Here is a 21,062-nt window from a genome sequence, read left to right as displayed (position 1 = left end):
TTCATGCCAGGTGGTCTCAAAACAAGCTTTAAGAATTGACAACATTAAGTAATTAGGGCTTGACACTTAGCTCTTGTGTTCTTTGTTCCAAAAAGATCCATCCTACAAATTCTTGGCTCATGGCAATATCTAGGTCAAAAGATATTGACTATCAAAGTTGCCTACTTCAAACTATCCTGCAAGTGAATATGTTAGGAACATATAATTGCATTTGGTTTTGACTTCAAAAATAAGTCAAAGGGTCACTTGGGAATTCACAACTTGGGACATGGGCTCAATTTCATATGAAGAGCATGAAAGAAAATTTATGGATCATGACAATAATATGGGGACATTTGGTGAATGCTCAAAGTTGACTACTTGGAATTGCAGAATTGGATACCTTGACAAAACATAGATTTTCGCATATGAAATGGCTCTAGAAAAGTTCTCCAATGGATTTGTGAAAACTTTCAAACTGACACACTTGAAGTATTTTTAGTATAGAACACAATGGTGAAAACAATTTAGGCTCATCTATCACGGATTCAAATTTATAAGATCCCAAACAGTCCTTCCAACCAATCTACAAATTTGGATACCAATAAAACCTTGAAAATTGCAAATAGAACCGCGTTTGAAAAGTTATCAAATGAATTTTTTGTAAGCTCAAATACACAACATATAATCCATTTGACCTCTAAAATGTGGTGGTGAAGGAATTTCTTCGATAGGATCAACTCGATTAAAGTTATCATTGATCAAATAGGGCTTCCCAGATTAATGTGCAAAGTGCAAAATCATGACAAAGATGAACACCCAACTTTGAAGAACTTAAAACCCTATCAAAACTTATCCAAACAACTTGACATCTAAAGCATAGGTTCTCTAATATTCATTCTAAACATTTCCAAAGTGGTGAGTCATGACACTAAACTAGATGCAAGATATTCAAATGCAAACTAGGCTTCCAACTATCATTTGACACTTGGGCAAAATGCAAATTATGACAAGTGCTCAAAACAACACCTCACCAAAAGACTTGAAACTTCAAACTAATGGCTTGAGGTGCATGGATATATCAAATGAAAGACAATGAACACCTAAAACACATCATAGGCCTCAAAATGATAGCTCAACTCACATGCACAAAAAATATTTATCGAGGTATTTTTAGCAAAGTTTTCAACTATGGTACTCAAAACCCTTTTGCAATTTTGAGTCCCAACACCCCCCATCTCTCACTCTACCTACTTATACCTCACTCCCTCCCTACTCTACTTCTATACATACCTCTCCCTTACTCCTCTACGTACCTTACCCTCCTTATCTCTATTTCTCTAAACCTTTGCCTCCCCTCCTCTCTTTCATTATCTCCCCACTTCCCTCTCATCTCTTTCTTACCTCTCTCTACCTCTTCATTAATCTTGACTTCCAACCCCTTGTCCTCTGAACCTCTCATCTTAATAAATCATCATATCTTGTTATTATTTAAGGGCTTGACTCAACCCAACATTTTTTTCTATGATCATAAACCATGACCTATGAATAATATAAGTACCCCTTAAACTAACACAAAACCAATTGCAAATTTAAGTAGATTGAGAAGACCCTTGAATGAAAAATGTTCTAAACAACGAGGCATACAATGAGACAAATGCCCTATAATCTAATCCAATTAATATTAGGATAAATTTAAAGACAAATTAATGAAATATTTCTAATCACTATCATGCTTTTGTTATATTTAACTTTGATTGTCTATTACAATACATCAATCTTTCTCTACAAAGTCAAATTTTTTATAGTATTACTAAGTCGAATTTTAATTTAAAATTTAATTTATTGTTAGTTTGATTTAATAATTTTTATTAAATTGAAAAGTGAAACCTTTAAGAATGATAGAAAGAAAAGCATAATGTATTCTATTTTAAAAGTAAAACTACTTAATAATATTTATTTTTCAAATAAAAACTGAAACTAAAATAAAATAAAATATGTATTATGATGAATAAAACTCTTTAATATATATAATAATAATGCAATATTTAGTATAATTAGAAAATCTAAAAAATTAAAAATTATTGATATTTTAAAAAATTATAAATTAAAATTACATAACAAATTTTTTAAAATAAAAATAGAACTGTATAGAAGATTAAAATAAAATAGAGCAGTTCTATACCTATCTATAGTCTGAGATTCATAGAGACCGGCTAATCTACAGACAAAATGCACTAAAAGTCAAATTTATATTTTTTCCAAATTCATAATGATTTTCTTTCCAATTTTCCAAATTCATATATCAAACGCAACAAACCTTTTTCTCGGTAGGCCATTAACTTTTAATACTAGGGCATCGTTCTGCGGGGAGAGAAAACACAGGAAGCAATGTGACAGTAAAAACCACAGGCAACTCAATGCCATTGTTTTTGAAAAACTCGGTAGGGCTAAGCGGAGTAAGATCTTCGATGGCCCAAACCATTTGTACGGAACTGACCAGATAAACGAGATGGATCTGTATTTGCAGGTATGAATTCTATTGCTGACATAGGGCTATCGGGAATTGGGGACTGAACATTATCCACTCTTGTGCTAACTAGTCTTTTCTTATAAATTTTTTGTCCAACGTGGGCGGAAGCGATTACACAATATAACGCTGATGAGATGACAAATAAACCCCAAAACCTCTGTGGGCTCAACTTTCCGCTGTCATTAACCCTGTCTTCCACAGATATCCCACTATTGTCGTTATTGCATGAATCAGAAGAATACTCCCTAAACCACTTCCTGCGAAGTTCTTCTAGCTCTGTTTTGTTCTGAATAATTCTCAGCACTGCAGATGATTTTATGAACCACTGGAGACCCTTTGGCAAATAACTACAGCATAAAATAAGACTCAGAGAGTTGAAAAAGGTTTGCATTTTAACCCAACAGGAAATGAAAAGTACAAACTCTTGGAGAAAAATACTTACGAACCCAAATCCTCCCCTGTAGAATGGCCGACTCACAATCTCAAATTCATCACAATGTTGTGACATTAGCATATTAATGTATGAAATCTCATCAACTACAGACCCGATTGTCCCATTCTTCAGTGAATTGACATAATCTTCTGGATGCACAAGAGATACCAATCTTTTCTCATCAATTTTTAGCTCATTGATGAGATAATCTCTGACGAATGAACCATTCAGATGCCCTACGGAGGCGTTGTTTGCCCTGAGTGTCTCTAGATCTCTTATTGTTGGAGAAAGTTGCTGAGCAGTGAGAATGGAAGCGAGGCTAGCTGTGTAGCTTGAATTTAAGACCAGCACTACAAACAACCAGATTATTAAAATAACTTTGCCAAGAGATGTCATAACCTTCTCTCCTGCACAAATTGGTGGGATCAGTTAAGGTCTTCAGATACTAGAAGTTTGTCCCCAGTTAAAAGTATAAATATGAGAGAGAATATTCATGAAATGAAAAAATTCAATGAGGAGGTCACTCACTGTGAACAAATACAATTGTTGAAATCGAAAACCTGCAATCAAAACACAAAATGTAATTAATAAAAGGATTGTCTGGTCGTGCCTACTTCCAACAAATAGTTAAAACCACCCAAGAAACAAAACTGTTAAATGCCACAACATGCATTATCAATGCATCTCTACTAATGCATCCTTATATGAATTTGTTTGCTGTCCTAAATCGTCCCTCTATCGAACTGCCACAACTTTCATAATAGTAGATGAGAACAATTCATACACTGCATCAAATAGCACTTAGTCTTCATTAGACCAATATTAGAAACAATTAGGTGATACTTATCTCCTAGTACGCTAAAATCCATCATATGATTTTGAGTTTGAAATAGAAAAAGAATTTAATTTTAACAGTAGTCATCTATACCTCAGATATTTGGTAAAATCTTCATTTGTGATTGCGTTATCTTTCTACTTGCATTTGACCGGAAAGCCTTTCATTTCCATTCAATTCTAAGGGTCTTATTTCCCAAAATTGAAGTTCTTATGCTTATTAAACTCTCTTCTGTGTCGCTTTTACTTCACTTTGTTCCTTACTCTTTTTCTCCCATCTTCTGATTATCCCACAAAAGTTGGAACATTCATACTAGTTATTATTGTGATTAAGTCAAGCATTTGTTTATCGGAGTTGTGATTCAATAGGTTTTGAAAGAATCCTAAAATCTCACTTGAGGAGCCATAACCTACACTTGAGTAACCCCAAGCCCCAGTAGAATCCAACACCGTCTCACAGAGGGTGCGAACCAATGTGCAAATTGTTCGTAAAAAGATAACCCAAGGTTATTCAAAGCCTTTTCTTCTTACCTCATCTTAAAGTTTTCAATGATCCTTAAAGTAGATTCATAATTTTCTTTTGCACCCAAAAATCTAGCATGTTTGCAAAAAGCCTTATCAATTTTGCCAGACACAAAATTTTGCAAGATCAAACTTTTACAAGATTTCGCTCCGATATCAATTGAAAGACAGTAACCAATAGCATTAGGAATGATGCTATCGTCCGGAAATTCCGGTGGAAACTCAGGGAGACTGACTCAAGTAAAATTCATGTTAACCTCGGTAGCATCAAAGCCAAGAACCCATCTTGGGACCCCTTACGAAGGCCAGAAACACAACTAAGAGGAGAAATGAAACGGAATGCAGAACATACATTATTTGGGCAGGGGAAGCATCAATCATATTAGTTATTGTTAATTGAATTAATTATTGTTAAATGAACTCTTCTAGGGTCATTTGCATCAATATTTTGCATTTCAAATGTTATCTCCAATTCATTAACCTAACATAGATAAGAATCGATCTGAGCTGTCCACTAAATTAAGCTTTATCTTGCTTTCTAAGAAAATTCATTTCATATGCTAATCATCTACCCCAGCATCATGACTTCTAACATTCCCATGCTCTGTTTTAAACTCTACAAGATTTTGCGGAAGATCCAAAATCTTCCTTTCTTTTCACTGAATCTTCAAAATTATTCAGTTTCTTTTCATGTTTTCTCCTTCCTGTCCTTCCAAGTCATCAAATCTATCTCATGTTTGTGTCTGCTGCATGCTTTCATGTTTCTCTCACTGTCTCCCTTCCTCGCAATGTTGGGCAGTACAGATCAAATCCCCTGTGTCCAATCAGACAGAGAGGGTTTGTAGCCAAACCCCAGAAAAAGCCGATACCTGCAAGTTTTAAATAAATAGAAAAGACAAGACATAAGAGATGCCCCACACACGAAGACAATGGTTTTTATAAACTTAGAACTCAGCAAGCACAAAAGGTTAATAGGAACACGGAATGTCATGCACGTAATAAAGAAACTGTTAGAATTCAAATCTTGTTTACACACATATTTGAAAGGAATTAAGGGTACTTCCCTTAATACTGTCCTCTCTCTATTCTCTGGCTCCCAAGTGTACTCTCCTAGTACTTAGCTTCCTCTGTAATGTGGATTCACCACCAAGCATTCCCTTTCTTCTTCTCCCCAAAAACTAACTTACAAGATACACATTAGATATTTAAAATGGAGTACCAATCTGAACGCCAAAATTAAATTGAAATTCAAAATTGGGCGCATAAAAACTTCGGAACTTCAAAATATCGCATCAAATGCTTAAGCTATGACTGCCAGCTCTTATGCGCTCGGTTTACTCTAGTATGAAAGACCTACGACGGGTTAACACGACATTTACCAATAGATTCAAAAATGACATTCGACAGTTAACATGTCAACGTGGATGCTGCGGCATCATTGAGATTGATTTTCAATGTGGCTTTGCACTTATAAGCACGTTCAACCTTGTTACATATAGACTGTGAAAAGAAACTCAATTGAGAGTTTGCAGTCACCCGAATAATTGATCAGAAGCAACAAAGAGAAAAGGGATCATTAAAATCTCGTCCCTTGGTTGGAAATTCACAGAAAAGCAATCCACTCCAGCTCATTAAAATTGCAGTTCACATATCAGCAGCGCCGTCTCGAACATGACATCTTTCTTCCCCTTTTTAAAATAGCATAAATTTCAATTGCTCACACCCCAATCTGTCAATTGCTTTGAAACAGTTCCCACTGCGTAAATAACAAACATCAAAGGTGGAGAAAATGCCGCCTGGGAGGTCAGCATGTTCCCAATCTTGACTACTTAAAATCACTGTTCTAGATAATTACTATATTTTGGGATTTCCTCGTACTTCTGAGTCCCAGAAAAATGCAGCTGTAAATCATAATTTAACACAGATCATTTAAGCCATAGAATCTAAGATCTTCATTCATTGTTGGGTTCTATGGTACTTGTTAGTATCTGAGTGACCTGTTTGATGATCACTCCATCTTTGATTCGTTGCGATATAATTATTTTCTAACAAATCCAAGAATATAAATATATATATGGTAAATATAATAGATAAAAACTCAAGCAAGGTATTAGAGCAGTACTTACCAGAGGGACGTTTCCATTTGTTTGGTAGGCTGTCCTGTGAAAGCGTTGTTGTCATCTCTTTCCAATAGCCAAACAAGAAATGCGGTGAGAAGAACAAATGATGCTGCAGTCATCCACATGGGTATTGTGAATGGATGAAGAAAGGCCCAACCAGAATAATGTTTCTTCTGAGTACGCACCATGATAACCAGGCCTGTATCAGTATGTAAAATCTACCTTCACCGACCGGTTTGCACGTAGTGTGATATCAGCTACAATTATGTCAAATGTCTGACTACCAACAATGCTCTTTCAATAAGTATTTGTACATTAGACAGCATTCACACTAATCTCCTAAGCCAGCAGGGTACATATTGTTCAGAGTGTGATTTGAAAAAACATAATTTTTTTTTAAAAACTACAAGTACTATTTGTCAAATATAAATTTTGAGAATAACATTTATGTCGTTTTTGATATTGAAAGCAGTAAAAATTTAATGTGGTGTCTCTTAATACATGGCCCCAAGGGCTACAGTAAGCATAATCACATTATCAGCACATTAACAGCACAAGAGCAAAAACATAACGATTATCAGCTTCCATATATCAAAAACTATACAAAACCAGCTAGCTAAATACATTATAACTAACTTAAACACACTAACCATACTAATATAAGTCTTCCCAGTATAATAGTCATAAAAAAAAGTGTTATTTTAAGGCCATGCAGGCCCACACCAGTAAAAACCAGGAAGAGGCAGGGCATCCAAAGTCATTAATAACAGCAACTCAAAAAAAACAAGAACCACTAGGCTAACTTCCTTTGGCGCACTTCTCTTCGACAGCATCATGCGTGCCCAATCCTCTGCGAGGAACTTAAATAAGTCCTTAAAGTTGCCGTTGTCAGCATTTATAAGATTTTTTTTTGTTGTGTTCAAGATGTAAATTTAATCTTATCTATTGCAATGTTTAAGTAGAGTCATCAATTATCAGGGACCTTGAGCATTGCAAACCAAAAAAAACATATATTAAGAAAAATCTAGCAATGCAAACCAACAAAAACATATATTAAGAAAAATCTAACATAAGTGTTTATGATGTCACCTAATAGAAAGGGCTTCTGCTCTCATGTTTCCACATAGACAACGTCTATGATATTCATTTAAAAATGATTATGAAATTTAGAATCAGGGAAGCTGCTGAAGGATAAGGCTGCAAATGTTTTTTATTAGTCTGTAGATTTTCATGTGGATATGGTAACATTACAAGATCTAAATCTAGACCTGTTTACTATTATTTTTGAATATTGTAATTATTTTGAATGATTATAATTTAAAATCTTTATGCACAAATGAATTGAAAACGAAATTTTAGTTTTATGGGTGGAGAAGATTGTTATTGGAAATTATTTTATTTTTAGAAAAAATAATCAAACATCAATTGTAGAGCAGTTAGATCAAGTATTGATTCAATGGTTTTATTTCATTTGAATTAGTAAATAAGGGAGTTAGAGATGCATAGAGTTATTTTTGAATATATATATGTGTATATTATTTTGATTTTTTGATGTTTATTTTGTTGTTTTGTTGGATTAATATTAAATCTATTCTATTCTAATATCGTTATATGTTCTAATATTGATATTAGAACATATAAAAATGTTGAGATCTACCTTTATTTAATTTTAAAACAAAGATAAATGATGATACCTCGTTGAATTAGGAATTGAACTACAGCTTACTATGATCAAAATTTGGAAGGGAGAATCCTTTTGATTAGAAGCTGCCCTGATTTTTTAAGGAAAACAAGTATCAACTGTAAGTGCCGATAAAAGTTTTTATCTGACAGCATGTAAGAACTTTTTAAACTCGCAGTGAAGGTGTTAGAGATATATTGTTATTCTAGAATTACTAAATATTTTCTTTTCTTTTCTTTTTGATGTCCTGTTCTGACAATGTCTCATCTCTATTAAATCTCTCTCTCCCTGTTATAATGCTTTTGTTTTAGAGGAGGTTTGCCTGCATCAAGACTTGGGCAGCACCCTCCATAGGGTCAAATTACCTGGTTATTTACTGATTTTGTAATAAAAATACATGCATTTGTATATGTGCAGACTAGGATAAAAGAGTGTGTATTTGTGTTCAAAATAGAGCCCAAGATCGCTTATTATCTACACCTTAATTTACCTTTCAGATGCGCATGCTCCAATTCAGATAGTAATCTATATGCGGGTAGATCTGAATGTAAGAGCTTTATTGATACCTACCGCATCTTTTAAATTAAACCTATATTCTAGACCTTGTGAGAATAGCTTGGAAAAATGAAGAAATATATCCATCACATAATAAAACTAAATATTGAATTAAATGAAGAGGGGATGAAATGATAGGATACCTTATTCACTACTTGCTCAACAAGCCTGTCATATTCTGGACATTCAGTGGCATTCTCTGACTTCTGAAACTCATAGTCAAAAGGATTAGAAAGCTTCAACACAGCTCTCTCAAACACATCTATGCAGAACCCCTCAAATTTTGTGTCATTATTTGTGATGTTCACAAATCCAGGAAAGACAACATGTGGAGGGACTCCTACTATTAACTTTCTGTAGCCAGAAGGTGGTTTTGGGGATCCATTTGGCCACTCCATCGTTCCATTCAATTTGAAGTTTTTCTTTGACCATGATCCTGCATTTCTGATTTCCCTGTTGACTATGTTCACAATGTCATATGATTCAACTTCAAGGAGCCCATTTTTGCTGAATGATATCTTACCAACAATTCCTTCAAAATTGCTCCGCCCTACTTTCTGAAGCAGGGCACTCCCTCCCTGAAAAACGTGCACATCCGTGGAAAATTTCTCCGATGACTTGAATTCCAATTCAGTAAGTTTGTTCACTCTGAACATAGCAGCAATAGCTTTAGCAATTACCCAGATAGAATCATAAGCATAAGCTCCAACTATGCCAATGTCTTCAGAGATGGTTACATTTGGATAAAACCTACTGAATTCATGCTTCCATCTCTTGCTTATACTCTTGTACTGTGGAATATGCCCAACTTTTGTGCGAACCCCAATAATTCCTAGCATTGAATCCATAGTCGTGTAATCTGAAACGTTCAAATAATTTGCTACCCACTCTGTAACAATCCAAACCCATCCCGTCTTCTCCATAATGCCTGAACATTTTGCCTCCCAAAAAAAATTCTGGGCCAACCCATAACTACTATGTATAACAAACACGCTACTCCTAGTCTTGTTTTCTTTTAATGTCTTTTGAATATATGTCCATGAAGAGTTACTGAAAGACTCGATAGATAATCCAAACTTTTGGACTATTCTGGCAGAGTTTTCTTGGAGTGCATTCTGTAAGGCTAGAATCCCACTGAGATCCAATTCCTCCTCTTGATATATGACCACTATTTCTCTCCACTGAAAATTGTCTAGTAAGGCATGTTGAAAATATTGAATATAGAGTGAAATACACAGAGAGAAGATAGAATAAAACTGAGAAAGCCTCTATATATAGAGCACATTCACCAGTCGAATATCAATAACAAGTTCCAGAACTATCTCTTAAGTGGGCAAAGTCAAGCTTGCGTGGAAGGAGGAGTGTTACAGCACTGATAGTTTATTTATTTGTTGACTAGGCAAGCATTACAAACTAGCATTGGATGACTGTCCCTATGGACACACTCTAGCTATATGAGTCATGCCACCACAAGTATAGCATGGCCCTTGGGTATAAGATCGTGTATCCTGTGATCCTGACTGCTATGGGCCTCCTGACCTGCTAGATCCACTGTATCCACCCCTGGAAGACTGCTGAGTCTGCACTGACTGTGGCTGTGGGGTATGTACTTTCTGATCCTGCTGTGACTGCCACTGCCTGGGCTCGAAGCCCTGGTAGCCCTGTGAGAGTACCTGCTGCTGCTGCTAAGACTGTTGGCCCTTAGAGGACCCTAGTGTATAATTCTGATTCTCTTTCCAAGGGGGTTTCTGCCGAGTAGAGTTTCGATTCTGAGACCAGTCCCGTGATTCCTGTCTACCCCGAGTATCCTCTGCCACTAGTGCTATCTCCACTACCTGTCTAAAGGTGGTAGGGAAGGCCATCCGAACTGGACCCTGAAGTGAGAAACTCAAACCCATGATAAAGCGATGTATCTGTAGTTTCTCGTCCTTCATGTATTCCACATAAGGAAGGAGCTCGAGAAACCTGCTCTCATACTGAGCCACTGTAAGACCTCTCTGACAAAGAGAATGGAACTCCTCTATCTGTTTCTGTCGGAAATGCTCTGATAAGTACCTCTCTCGAAATCTTTCTAGGAAAGACTCCCATGTGAGGGTATCCATCATCACTCCACCTATGATCTCCTCCTGATGCCACCAATTGGAAGCATCCCCTCTCAGTTGATGAACTACTAGGCGAGCCTTTAGATTACTCCCATAAGGGCGTAACCCAAAGCACCGCTGTAGGCTCTACAACCATGCCTCTGCTACTGTCCCCTCAGTGGAACCCATAAATAATGGTGGCTCGAGTCGAATCAATTCCCTGATGTCATCTCCTATATGTCTAGGAGGTCTGTCAAAAGGGGGTCCTCTCTGGTGTATGGACTCTTCCTCATGTTCACCCTGACCCTCTAACTGCCTCGGTGGGGGACTCCTAGTCCTCTCTCTAACTCTGGGCCTGCCTCCTCTGGGTCCCTCTGCTTCCACTACTGGAATCTGCTGAACTGGCTAAACCATGGGTACTACTCTTTGCTGAACTACACCGATCAATGTCTGAAGTGCATCTATAATGTCCTGGTTTGGGTTCGGTGGTGGTGGAGGTGGAGGTGGTGGTGGTGGAGGTGGTCCATCCTCTTGTCCCGCTCTACCACCTCTCGCCCTACGACCTCTGCCTCATGGGTTGCTTCGAGTAACAGGAGGCATCCTACACAATTTAATGTTTAGTTTTAGGTTTCAGAAGCGTAAGGGTTTAAGGTTCCTAGTGTTGAAACACGAGCTCTGATACCAAAAATGTCATGCCCAAATTACGAGGAAAAAAATACACAATTCTTTTTTGAATAATAATTAATAATTAAACATGCTCTAAGATTTAACTGAATTAAAAGCTTTAACCCAACTATATATATGTATATATATTAAAAAGAAACAAATGAACATCTTAAACAACCATTAATATTAAACTAACCAAATTGCATTGACAAAATAATTAAATAAAACTATACTAAATCATTTAATATGACACAAATTTAAATACATAAAATAAAACAAACTACCTAACTTAATCTAAACTAACATCTAAAATTAACTTATTAAAAAAACATACTAACTGCAATTAACTAAAAGTAACCATAAATTAAGTAACATTAAAATAACTAATTACTAATCTCTACAATTAAGTTTAATTAATATTAAAATTAAACTTAACAAACACTATTTACTGCCATAAGGATTGTACATTAATTCTTTAAATGAATTAAATAAACCCACTAACTTAACTTAAACATGGAAAATTAACTTCTCTAATTTCATTCCCATATTAAATCAATTCTAATATGATATTATTCAATTATTAAAAATAATTATTAGTCGTATACTATTCTAACACAAACTTACAATGATTTCCAATATTAACTTATACTAATTACAACTTAATTAAAAGCGAACACCAAACTACAATTAAATTTAATTAAACAAATTTATAATAGCCAATATCATAATTATATTAATTAAGTAAAATTTAAAACATAAAAATTAAATTAACAATTTTTAAAAAAACTATCTAATATTCTTAAACTTAACATCTAAAACTAAGACACTAAATTAGTCTATATTAGCACTAACCATAATTCAATATATATATATATATATATATCAATTTACTTGCAAAACATAAATCTCAACTAATACCCACTTTTTCTTAAAAACAAAAAAAAACTTTATATAAAATTACTTATTGATTAATAATTAAAAAATATACAATTTAAAACTAATTAGTTATTTTTATAAATTTCATCTATCACCAAACTACATTATAAAACTAACAACTAACAACTAACTAAGCAAAACCAAATATAAACTCAACTAAGCTAAAAATAAAACTAAACAATAAATAAATAATAAAGTTACTTAACAAATAACATTACTAACTTAAGTTCTTCCCAACTCTATAAAACTTTACCATGCATCCCACATCAACCCATGGCATTAGAAAGGAAGTATAGCCGCCAAGCACCCCACATGGCTCTCTATCCAAAGTTTTCCCCACCCTACACTCTAACCGAGGTTAAGGAAGAACGCAGCTCAAGCGATTATGAAGGAGTACGCCTAGCAGAAGGGAAGGTAAAAAGGTAATGAAAGGAGTTTTAAATCTCCATTTATAACCAAACCTTCATACCCCCAAAATCTCCCTTCATTTAATTGGTCAACATGTCCCTCCTTTCACATGGTCCAAGGAAGATAAATTTGCTGGCTGGAAGAAATTCGCAGCCAAGGAGATGGAGAATTAATGGTCCCATGTCAAATCATGCATATGGATAGATAGGATATAGGGAAGAGGGGTAAGAATTAATATTGGGAGTTATGTTTAAAAGAAAAGTAGATGCATTAAAGATATATATTTTTTTAGTCATTTTAATATATTTACTTTCTTAAATGATTTTTGTTTTCTTAAATTAATTTTCTTAAATAATTAGAGAATATTTTCTGTTTGTGATAAGGCATTTAAATCTTTTGCCCTACAAAAACCAGAGACTCTTTTTGCTCTTGGAAACATTTTTTTTTTACTAAGTGTAAAATTTTCTAATCAAATTATTTATATAGCAAAGGAGTTTAATATTTTATTTTAAAAAAATTAGATTTGCCAATTACATGGAAAACAAGGAGATTATGTATCTATGCATATATTTTTTTTTCGAAGTATGAATTTCATTTTGAAACTTGCATAATTTTCCAAGGCTTATATGATCTTACTCCTTCTGAATTGAATTTGCTAAAATACCTAATTATACCAAGGGATACAATAATGTGTTTTAACAACAATGTAAGATTTGTTTTATCTCCTAATAAGCACGAATCCAAATCAAGTTCCCAACATAACATAAATTTTGTCTTAACATTTTTGAAAAGTGAATTTTTTTGTATAATTGAACATAATTATTTATCTCATTTTGATATTCATTTTTATAACTAAAAAGAAAAATACAAAAATCTAAAGAGAAGTGATATTACTCAATCATTATTTTATTGACGACCTGATTCAAAGGCTCAGTCGGGAAAGAATCAGGAAGAAAACCCAGCTTCGTTGCCAATTACAACAAAGTTTAAAATGCAAATTACATAGGATATCAATCCCAAATTTCAACAATTTAATTGAATTTTCTTCATGATCCCTATCAAGGGATTTATAATATTTTCTGCAACATATTTTTAGAACTATGGATGGAACAGAATCCTGATCAGGTGACAACAAGCATGACCAAGAAACATTCAACCATGCATATTCACACAAGGTTTTCACAAAAGGATTCAAAATGAATCAAAACTAGGGAAAGGTGGATTCTTCTAACCAGGAGAAGTCAAGCACAACACCAAATAGATGCCCAATTGGGGCTATATACCAAGAACTTCCGTTCTTCCATTTCAACATACCATAATCATACAAGATTTGTGCTGACAGGTAGGGGCCCATAACACCCTACCTTTTCTCCCTCTTCTCATCCTGAGAAGAGACTCTACACTGGTTGGAGTCCGACTAAACAAACCTTCCCCAAAATTGGTCACTTCTACCCTCTCCAAGGGTGAGTAATACCAAAACACCCATGCAAGAAAATCTCAAAATTGCAAACATAAACATGAAAGGAAAACAACCAAAATAACATGGTTTTCAAATCTTCCCAACATACCCACAAACATACACACATTGAAACAACAACAAAGTAGCATGAGCATGAAACCAAAACATGAAAACTGAATAAGGGAGATGAGAATTCCAACCTTCACAAAGAGGTAATGGAAAAAGAATAAGTTTGAGTGGAGCTTCCCTTTCCTTGCTTCAATCTTCAAGAACTCCTCTCTAAATGTAGAGATTGGGTAACAACCTCCACAAGTCCAAGAAGGGCCTCTAAATAAGCCTCAAACTCAACCACCAAAAGGAGCAATAACTACTCCCACCCACTTCCAATTCTGGAAACTCCTAACTCTACCCTCACAATGGTTAAACACTAAGTGGAGGTGAGGTAAGACAACTCATGATAACCACATGAAATTTTCGCACAAAGGCAAAAAGGGACTTTTTGAGTGACCTCAAAAGTCAACAAAAGGGGCTTAGGGGTTGGAAAAGACCCCTAACCCATACCCATACCCTTTGGGTATAATTATATCATGTTTTAAAGCCTTAGGAATAGGTTTAGAGCCAAACAAAGGCTAGAAAATAATTAGGACCAACTAACAACTCTAACAAAGCAGATTAAGCACTAATCTGGATTAGGGATGACTAACCTCGATTAAGAACCAATTAGCAATCTGACACTAACTTAAACCAACTTGGGTCCAAAGGTTACACAACTAACCCTAACTAGCACGCTAAAGAGCACAACCAATTCACGAGTGTCAAGCGACACTAAAGAACATAGTTACGAACATTAACATTTACTGATCACGGAAAGATACCTACATACATCTCACAATACAATACTTGAATTACGAACAACAACTTTCCAAAATTAACACATAGAGATCAGTTCTGTTCCTCCGTCGGTTTCCTCAACTAAAATATCCTACATTTTACTTAATTCATCAACATACATATACATAAAACATTAAATGACATACATCAAATATCTGAAAGTAACATCACATAGCATGAAATAATATAATATGTTCTAAGTATCAGATGATGTCTCGACATCTCGAGTCGTGAGTGTCAAAAAGATAAAATAACGACTAAGGCTACGAAGGGTCGGGGCGAGGCCACACATCCTCCCCCACTAGGCATGAACTTCCTCTTGGAGTTCATCAAAAGATAAGGGTATAGAGATCGCATACATTCTGCATCCTCCAAAGAAATTGTGATCTCATCATAACATTCCCACTAGACCCTTAACTTGGTCCAGCTCTCGACCTTGAGGAGATAGGGTCTGTCGGGCAATAATAAGGATAATCTCTAGCACTAACTGGCTGACCAAATCCCCCTGTAGCCTCAATAACTATACCCTGATGCTCAATCTGGCGGTTGTCAACCGCTGTAAAAACTCTGTGGGACCTGCCCATGTCTCCAACTGTCGTCTCTAAAAAAGCCACTCTTTGACCATTGGATGACTGTCCCTGCGGACACTCTCTAGCTATATGAGCCATGCCACCACAAGTATAGCATGGCCCTTGGGTATAAGATCGTGTATCCTGTGATCCTAACTGCTGTGGGCCTCCTAACCTGCTAGACCCACTGTATCCACCCCTGGAAGACTGTTGAGTTTGCACTGACTGTGGCCTTGGGGTATGTACTTTTTGATCCTGCTGTGACTACCACTGCCTGGGCTCGGAGCCCTAGTAGCCCTGTGAAAGTACCTGCTACTGCTGCTGAGACTGTTGGCCCTTAGAGGACCCTGGTGTATAATTCTAATTCTCTTTCCAAGGGGCTTTTTTCCGAGTAGAGTTTCGATTCTAAGACCAATTCTGTGATTCCTATCTACCCCGAGTGTCCTCTGCCACTAATGCTATCTCCAGTACCTGTCTGAAGGTGGTAGGGAAGACCATTCGAACTGGACCCTGAAGTGAGAAACTTAAACCCATGATAAAGCGATGTATCTGTAGTTTCTCATCCTTCATGTATTCCACATAAGGAAGGAGCTCGAGAAACCTCCTCTCATACTGAGCTACTGTAAGACCTCTCTGATAAAGATAATGAAACTCCTCTATTTGTTTCTATCGAAAATGCTCTGATAAGTACCTCTCTCAAAATCTTTCTAGGAAAGACTCCCATGTGAGGATATCCATCATCACTCCACCTATGATCTGCTCCTAATGCCACCAATTGGAGGCATCCCCTCTCAGCTGATGAACTGCTAGGCATGCCTTTAGATTACTCCCATAAGGGCATAACCCAAAGCACCGCTGTAGGCTCTACAACCATGCCTCTGCTACTGTCCCCTCAGTGGAACCCATAAATAATGGTGGCCCGAGCCGAATCAATTCCCTGATGTCATCTCCTATATGTCTAGGAGGTCTGTCAAAATGGGGTCCTCTCTAGTGTATGGACTCTTCCTCATGTTCACCCTGACCCTCTAAGTGCCTCGGTGGGGGACTCCTAGTCCTCTCTCTAACTCTGGGCCCGCCTCCTCTGGGTCCCTCTGCTTCCACTACTGGAATCTGCTGAACTGGCTGAACCATGGGTACTACTCTCTACTGAACTACACCGATCAATGTTTGAAGTGCATCTATAATGTCCTGGTTTGGGTTCGGTGGTGGTGGAGGTGGAGGTGGTGGTGGTGGAGGTGGTCCATCCTCTTGTCTCGCTCTACCACCTCTCGCCCTACGACCTCTGCCTCGTGGGTTGCTTCGAGTAACAGGAGGCATCCTACACAATTTAATGTTTAGTTTTAGGTTTAAGAAGCGTAAGGGTTTAGGGCTCCTAGTGTTGAAACATGAGCTCTGATACCAAAATGTCATGCCCAAACTACGAGGACAAAAACACACAATTTTTTTTTGAATAATAATTAATAATTAAACATGCTCTAAGATTTAATTGAATTAAAAGCTTTAACCCAACTATATATATGTATATATATTAAAAAGAAACAAATGAACATCTTAAACGACCATTAATATTAAACTAACCAAATTGCATTGACAAAATAATTAAATAAAACTATACTAAATCATTTAATATGACACAAATTTAAATACATAATACAAAACAAACTACCTAACTTAATCTAAACTAACATCTAAAATTAACTTATTAAAAAACATACTAACTCCAATTAACTAAAAGTAACCATAAACTAACTAACATTAAAATAACTAATTACTAATCTCTACAATTAACTTTAATTAATATTAAAATTAAACTTAACAAACACTATTTACTACCATAAGGATTCTACATTAATTCTTTAAATGAATTAAATAAACCCACTAACTTAACTTAAACATGGAAAATTAACTTTTCTAATTTCATTATCATATTAAATCAATTCTAATATGATATTATTCAATTATTAAAAATAATTATTAGTCAAATACTATTCTAACACAAACTTACAATGATTTCCAATATTAACTTATACTAATTACAACTTAATTAAAAGCGAACACCAAACTACAATTAAATTTAATTAAACAAATTTATAATAGCCAATATCATAATTATATTAATTAAGTAAAATTTAAAACATAAAAATTAAATTACCAATTTTAAAAAAAACTATCTAATATTCTTAAACTTAACATCTAAAACTAAGACACTAAATTAGTCTATATTAGCACTAACCATAATTCAAATAATATATATATATATATCAATTTACTTGCAAAACATAAATCTCAACTAATACCCACTTTTTCTTAAAAACAAAAAAAAACTTTATATAAAATTACTTATTGATTAATAATTAAAAAATATACAATTTAAAACTAATTAGTTATTTTTATAAATTTCATCTATCACCAAACTACATTATAAAACTAACAACTAACAACTAACTAAGCAAAACCAAATATAAACTCAACTAAGCTAAAAATAAAACTAAACAATAAATAAATAATAAAGTTACTTAACAAATAACATTACTAACTTAAGTTCTTCCCAACTCTATAAAACTTTAACATGCAGCCCACATCAACCAATGGCACTAAAAAGGAAGTATAGCCGCCAAGCATCCCACATGGCTCTTTGTCCAAAGTTTTCCCCACCCTACACTCTAATCGAGGTTAAGGAACAATGCAGCTCAAGGGATTATGAAGAAGTACGCCTAGCAGAAGGGAAGGTGAAAAGGTAATGAAAGGAGTTTTAAATCTCCATTTATAAGCAAACCTTCATACCCCCAAAATCTCCCTTCATTTAATTGGTCAACATGTCCCTCCTTTCACATGGTCCAAGGAAGATAAATTTGCTGGCTGGAAGAAATTCGTAGCCATGGAGATGGAGAATTAATGGTCCCATGTCGAATCATGCATATGGATAGATAGGATATAGGGAAGAGGGGTAAGAATTAATATTGGGAGTTATGTTTAAAAGAAAAGTAGATGCATTAAAGATATATATATATATTTTAAGTCATTTTAATATATTTACTTTCTTAAATGATTTCTTTTTTTTTCTTAAATTAATTTTCTTAAATAATTAGAGAATATTTTTTGTTTGTGATAAGGCATTTAAATCTTTTGCCGTACAAAAACCAGAGACTATTTTTGCTCTTTGAAACATTTTTTTTTTTACTAAGTGTAAAATTTTCGAATCAAATTATTTATATAGCAAAGGAGTTTAATATTTTATTTTAATAAAATTAAATTTTCCAATTACGTGGAAAACAAGGAGATTATGTATATATGCATATATATTTTTTCTAAGTATGAATTTCATTTTGAAACTTGCATAATTTTCCAACGCTTATATGATCTTATTCCTTCCCAATTGAATTTGCTAAAATACCTAATTATACCAAGGGATGCAATAATGTGTTTTAACAACAATGTAAGATTTGTTTTATCTCCTAATAAGCACGAATCCAAATCAAGTTCCCACCATAACATAAATTTTGTCTTAACATATTTTAAAAGTGAAATTTTTTGTATAATTGAACATAATTATTTATCTCATTTTGAAATTCATTTTTATAACTAAAAAGAAAAATACGAAAATCTAAAGAGATGTGATATTACTTAATCATTATTTTATTGACGACCTGATTCAAAGGCTCAGCCGGGAAAGAATCAGGAAGAAAACTCGGCTTCGTTGCCAATTACAACAAAGTTTAAAATACAAATTACATAAGATATCAATCCCAAATTTCAACAATTTAATTGAATTTTCTTCATGATCCCCATCAAGGGATTTATAATATTTTCTGCAACATATTTCTAGAACCATGGATGGAACAGAATCTTGATCAGGTGACAATAAGCATGACCAAGAAACATTCAACCATGCATATTCACACAAGGTTCTCACAAAAGGATTCAAAATGAATCAAAACTAGGGATGACTAACCTTGATTAAGAACCAATTAGCAAACTGACACTAACTTAAACCAACTTGGGTCCAAAGGTTATACAACTAAGCCTAACTAGCACGCTAAAGAGCACAACCAATTCACGAGTGTCAAGCGACACTAAAGAACATAGTTACGAACATTAACATTTACTGATCATGGAAAGATACATACATACATCTCACAATACAAAACTTGAATTACGAACAACAGGTTTCCAAAATTAACACATAGAGATCAGTTCTGTTCCTCTGTCGGTTTCCTCAGCTAAAATATCTGCACACTCATTGCACACATCAATAGTCCTGTAAAATCACATGTACATATATACGTATCAGAAATTCACATAAATTGAAACATACATCAATCAGGGTTTCTTGCATCCTACTTATATCCTTCATCATAAAGATTCCAAAATTAATGTGTTAATCCTACATTTTACTTAATTCATCAACATACATATACATAAAACATTAAATTACATACATCAAATATCTGAAAGTAACATCACACAGCATGAAATAATATAATATGTTCTAAGTATCAGATGATGTCTCGACATCTCGAGTCATGAGTGTCAAAAAGATAAAATAACAACTAAGGCTACGATGGGTTGGGGCGAGGCCTCACATCCTCCCCCGCTAGGCATGAACTTCCTCCTGGAGTTCATCAAAAGATAAGGGTATAGAGATCGCATACGTGCTGCATCCTCCAAAGAAATTGTGACCTCATCAAAACATTTCCACTAGACCCTTAACTTGGTCCAGCTCTTGACCTTGAGGAGATAGGGTCTGTCGGGCAATAATAAGGATAATCTCTAGCACTAACTGGCCGACCAACTCCACCTGTAGCCTCAATAACTATACCCTGATGCTCAATCTGGTAGTTGTCAACTGCTGTAAAAACTCTGTGGGACCTGCCCATGTCTCCAACTGTCGGCTCTTAAAAAGCCCCTCTCTGACCATTAGATGATTGTCCCTTCGGACACTCTCTAGCTATATGACCCATGCCACCACAAGTATAGCATGGCCCTTGGGTATAAGATCGTATATCCTGTGATCCTGACTGCTGTGGGCCTCCTGACCTGCTAGACCCACTGTATCCACACCTGGAAGACTGTTGAGTCTGCACTGACTGTGGCTGTGGGGTATGTACTTTATGATCCTGCTGTGACTACCACTGCTTGGGCTCGGAGCCCTGGTAGCCCAGTGAGAGTACCTGCTGCTGCTATTGAGACTGTTGGCCCTTAGAGGACCCTGGTGTATAATTCTGATTCTCTTTCCAAGGGGGTTTCTATCGAGTAGAGTTTCAATTTTGAGACCAGTCCCGTGATTCCTTTCTACCCCGAGTATCCTTTGCCACTAGTTTTATCTCCACTACCTATCTGAAGGTGGTAGGGAAGGCCATCCGAACTAGACCCTGAAGTGAGAAACTCAAACCCA

General features: G+C 35.2%; 1 pseudogene across 1 annotated transcript; it reads right to left on the bottom strand.

Annotated features, from left to right (window-relative positions):
• Positions 1 to 2,383: 2,383 nt before the first annotated feature.
• LOC149546888 (glutamate receptor 3.2-like) lies at positions 2,384 to 20,544 on the bottom strand (annotated as a pseudogene). Its single transcript, XR_016354258.1, has 6 exons — positions 20,449 to 20,544; positions 8,801 to 9,925; positions 6,428 to 6,697; positions 3,474 to 3,505; positions 2,955 to 3,352; positions 2,384 to 2,859 (listed from the first exon to the last, which is right to left on the bottom strand). The product of XR_016354258.1 is annotated as a glutamate receptor 3.2-like (transcript).
• Positions 20,545 to 21,062: the final 518 nt, after the last annotated feature.

Source organism: Cupressus sempervirens, chromosome 7 (genome assembly GCF_028749045.1).
Source record: "Cupressus sempervirens isolate cs-2001-9-10 chromosome 7, ASM2874904v1, whole genome shotgun sequence".
In the NCBI taxonomy this organism is placed as follows: domain Eukaryota; kingdom Viridiplantae; phylum Streptophyta; class Pinopsida; order Cupressales; family Cupressaceae; genus Cupressus; species Cupressus sempervirens.
This window is presented reverse-complemented; position numbering and strand designations above follow the sequence as displayed.